This window comes from Berghia stephanieae, chromosome 6, assembly GCF_034508935.2.
Source record: "Berghia stephanieae isolate SIO BIC M18660-M18661 chromosome 6, UCSD_Bste_1.3, whole genome shotgun sequence".
NCBI classification, from domain to species: Eukaryota; Metazoa; Mollusca; class Gastropoda; order Nudibranchia; family Aeolidiidae; genus Berghia; species Berghia stephanieae.
Window position 1 is genome coordinate 55,474,714 of NC_088365.1, and position 5,000 is coordinate 55,479,713.

General features: G+C 36.1%; 1 protein-coding gene across 3 annotated transcripts in view; it reads left to right on the top strand.

The window, feature by feature from the left end:
* Positions 1 to 5,000, top strand: part of LOC144975299 (uncharacterized) — a 65,650-nt gene that overhangs the window by 45,155 nt on the left and 15,495 nt on the right. Inside the window, exon 1 of one of the 3 annotated variants that reach the window (XM_078919255.1) lies at positions 1,873 to 1,949. The exons of the other annotated variants lie outside the window; for them this stretch is intronic. The gene's annotated coding sequence lies outside the window, so the exon portion shown is untranslated. Of the gene's footprint in view, positions 1 to 1,872; positions 1,950 to 5,000 lie in introns of those variants that run through there. 3 annotated transcript variants of the gene reach the window in all.

The window sequence follows — 5,000 nt, forward strand, 5'->3', positions numbered from 1 at the left end:
TTAAAAATTCTCTATTGTCTTCTGGCACTTTCTTAGTCACTTCATCTCTTGTTAGTACTGCCATCATATCATGTCCTACATGCCGGTGCTAGGCATGGTTTAGAAACCTTTGTAAAACGGTTTGAGATCATTTAATGGATAGTGTGCTATATAAAAGCTCACATTTTTTGTGATGTTAGTACATACTTTGCTTCATCTTGTCAAAAACTTGATAGGATGGGTGACAATGATCGTAAAGAAATACTTGTTTAGGTGCTGTGTCCCCGGGGAAAGCCCTCTAAACACAATACTCCATTCGACTCAGGTATTAATGAGGACTTGAATAAAGGCAGAGGCGGATATTGTAAGTTTGTTACTACAGAAAGGACGCCTAACAGGCAACGTGAATTGTAAGAATTGGAAGTATGGTAAAGCGCATAGAGCGTTGTAAACCCGTGTAAATTCTTTAAATAAAGTAGTCCTTAAAACCATTAGGCTCACGGAGCGTAATGACGTTAATGATCATCCTCGAATGATAATCCCTGTTTCTATAGCGTGTAACGGACAATAGCATTTGCTTGCTATTCTTTGGATAGGACATTAGTCTAACGCGGACAATAGCATTTGCTTGCTATTCTTTGGATTAGTCTAACGCGAGGTACTTTCTTCCAGATATAACAGACTCAACTGCCCAATCACAGTGGGGTCAGAAAAATTTAAGAATTTCGACTGCACCCAAGTTCGATATTGGTCCCTTTGAGTATGAAGAGAGTGAACTACTAACTGAGCTATCGGGACCCCCGCTCTTTATATAAATGTTCATATTAATTTATTTCATTTCTATGGACAAACATTGAAGATGATCGTTTTTGTATGTGAAAGAGATATTGAGCCTTTGGATTGTCCAATGATAGGTCTGTCCTGTGTTGTCGCATGTTGTGACATTATATTGTAAAAAGAAAGGTCACTAAATGAGTTTATTTGTCGTCAGGAAATTAGTTTGGATTTAATGGCCTTTAACCACTCAGGTTTATCCTCATCACACACACACACACACACACACACACACACACGCTTATACACACATTATTATTATTATTATTATCATGATCATTATAATAATAATGATAATAATAATAATAATTATTATTATTGTTATTATCATCATCATTATCTTTATATGATTATTATTATTATTATTATTATTATTATTATTATTATTATTATTATTATTATTATTATTATCATTGTCATCATCATTATCATCATCATCATCATCATCATCATCATCATCATCATCATCATCATCAGCAGCAGCAGCAGCAGCACCACCACCACCTCCTAAATCTGATGAAATAAATTAAAGCAGCAAATAATGGTGCTCCAAAGATCATAATTTTACTGACAACGAAATAAATTGTAATGGTAACAATTCCTGGTAATTTCACGAGTCCTCGTCATACTAGACAGGTTACTTGCGTTATCGTAAAGTTACTGTGCAGGAGGGCCAGCGGTCTCTTATGACATACATTGATAACGTTCTCTCTCTCTCTCTCTCTCTCTCTCTCTCTCTCTCTCTCTCTCTCTCTCTCTCTCTCTCGTAAAGTTACAGGAGGGCCAGTGGTCTCTTATGACATACATTGATAACGTTCTCTCTCTCTCTCTCTCTCTCTCTCTCTCTTTCTCTCTCTCTCTCTCCCCCCTCTCTCTCTATCTCTCTCTCTCTATTTCTCTCTCTCTCTCTCTGCTTGTGTGTGCGTGTGTGTTGTGTGTGTGTGTGTGTGTGTGTGTGTGTGTGTGACGAGCCACACAAGTGGACGAAAAGTATGGTGTGGTGGCATGGCTGACCAATACTAAACGGTCTTGTAGTGGTCATGGTACGGCCCGATCGATAGCATGTTGATACAGTCAGGAGAGTCAGCAACAGCAGCAGCAGCAGGGCCGATACTCGGATAGCGATCACGTGATTGGTATGTGGACACAATGATTTTGTTGGCCTTTGTGTGGCCAGGGAAGAGGTGTTATATAAGCCTTTTAATATTACATTCCTATTATTGAGTGTGCTGATGCCATCTAGTCATATTAACAGCATAACTTTGTCTTTGGTGTTTTAGCAGAAGAAAAGATATTTCACCTGCAACCATTCTTCTTATTAAATTCTTCCGAAAAAAGTTTTTTTTTCAAAAGAAACAAAAAACTAAACAAAAGAACCAAAACAAACAACAAAAAAACCTCAACAAAAACAAGAAAACAAAACTAAAAAGCAACAACAACAAAAATAAAATAAAAATAAAAAAAAGAGAGAAAATAACATCAACAAAACAACAAACAATCAGTATATTTTATCAAGAAATTAGATGAAGTTATCAAATAGAAGAGAAAACATTAAAGCTTTGTATAAACAAGGGAGCCAATGAAGCTTCTACTGTTATAATTACTGGCCACCCTCTGAATGTGACAGACCAAAAGTTAAACTCAGCTACCAACATTTTGACGTGAAATAAAAACGATAAGTCATACTATTTAATCTAGATCTACCTCAAATTTTACAATTCATTTAGACTTGAAGTTCCATTTCCATTGTTAAGTTCACATTAAAGTGATACTGGATTGAGGCCGATGTGCACCTATTTGCAGGTCTGATAACCAATTTCCTTATGGGCTCATTGTTGTAATGGAAATCTCAAAAAAAAAAAAAAAAAAAAAAAAAAAAAAAAAAAAAAAACAACAACAACAAAAATGACGCAAAATATTACAGCATGTTAAACTAGGCCCATAAGTGGATTCGGATGTCAGACCTGCATGTATGTATACGTCGATTGAGGCGTATGGTAACGTACTCCCTCCTATGACAATAAAAATTATTGTGTTTTCGACATCTACAGGGTTTGAATTTGAAATGAAAACAATTATATTCTCCAGTGAATTAACAAACCAAAAAACTTGAGCATTTGTATTGTGCAATATCCACTAAACGTGCTCAAAGCGCTTTATAAAGGGGGCCCTAGCCAACAGCAGAGCACAATATGTAGGACGAGACATGACGCCTGCAAGGCGAAATTACAATTTTTTTTTTCCGACAGAGACTACGCTGTTAACAGCCATGTACTTATTTTATACCCGAGTTCGATGAGAGAATATGAGTAAAGAGCCCTTTCCAAGGCCTCAACTATGCTCCGGTCAGAGTGGGACTCGAACCCTATACCATCGGGCCTGAAGACCCCAGGATTAAGTTGGCTTCATGAGGAAAAGTTATTGATACGCATGGGCTCAAATGCATTAGCACAAACGACGTTTTTCTTCAACATTATAAAATAAGGTAGTCTTTAAAGAAAATGAATGCATGGATACATTTATGACTGATATTACGAAGGTGAAATTTGAGAAAGCAAGTCCAAATTAACCCTCATTATTGATAATTTTGAAAACAAATCCTTATTTTAAAAAATTCTTTCTTACGTTGACCATGTGCTAATTTTGATGTGTCGCAAGCAATCCGTTGTTTTGAGATGTGTACTGATAACATATATTGTTATGAGCTCATTCCATGGACGTATCGCAATAATATTGTCCAATGTCATCAAACCAAGCCCATAACTCTCTCCTCACCGACTGTTTTCAAGATTTTTACTGAAATGTAATATCGACCCAATACACAAATTGATTTTTTAAACTCACATTTAAAAGCAATAAGTACATACGACATTTCATCTTGTTGAGTAAAACAAACTTTACAAAACTACACTAAGCTCTTGTAAATAATAATCTGAAGATTGTTCTTAACAACTCGTGCGTTGTAAAACTATCTGTTTAAGAAAAATACCGTTTGTATCGTAACGAATGTGACGATTTTTTTTTTACAGTTGGCAAGGAGGGGGTTACAAATAGCGGGAAAGAGGCAAAAAGGGACGCCCAAAGACTAGATGGTGGGATAATGTAAAGGATGATATGAAAGAACTGGGCTTGCAGGAAGATGATGGGCTGAATCAAGATGCGTGTAGATGTAGCATTCATTATGGCAAACTGCGGGAAAAGCTGAAAGAAGAAGAAGAAGAAGGAGAGGGTTAATTGAGTTCGGTAAATGCGTGCATGTAAGTTAGAGGTCTTTTCCGAATGAGTTTTAGAAAATTGATCTACTGGGCTTTTTTATGTTTCACCTCACTATGTGAATATAAGATTCTTGATAACTAATGCATTTGGAATTTCGAGCTTGTTCCCAATATCCCTGCGCGACCTTGGAAGCGCGTTTTGGGAACGAGTTCGAAATTTCAAAGGCAGAAGTTCAAGCATACGTTTATCACAGCCCTCCAATGACATCACACATGTTATTTCTCATCAAGATGTAATTTGTCCTTGTTAACACAATGGGTAAAATCGTTGACCTTAAAAATTATCATTGTGGTAATGTTATGTATCATTACGCGACAAAAATCTATTTTTAGTAAAACCGAATGCGTGCGGGAGAAAAATATTGATTTCTTGAACTCCTAATATTAAAAAAAAAAGGAAAATAGCTATCTACGTGTAGAAATTGCAGATGTGATAACCCAAATTGTTATGAGCTCATTGTTGTAATGGAAATATACTCTCTATTCAACGTAAAATATTGTCCACTACAACAATGTTAAAACAAGCCCGTAATGGTGTTCGGTTGTCAGACCTGCTAATATGCACACTCCGGATAATAGTTTTGCCTCATAACATTTTTGTTATTATGCTATAGTAAATTCGGGTTTTTCCCCCAAAAACAGGAAGGGGTATACTAATAATGGTAGTTTTTGGTGAAACGATGATGAGAGGGCAAAAGTAATAATATATTATGTTTTACGCTTAAAATTTATGTCCAATGAAAATAAAAAGTGAAGCCAGCCGTGTCTCATAATAATATGGGGCTTATCTAGGTTGATAATAATAGAATGCCGAGGACACAGTAATGCCAACTGGACTTTGGATAATATCGTAATCTGGCAAAAAACCTTTCTATTTTTGGCAAGAAAACGATTAATTCAGAAATCGTTCGA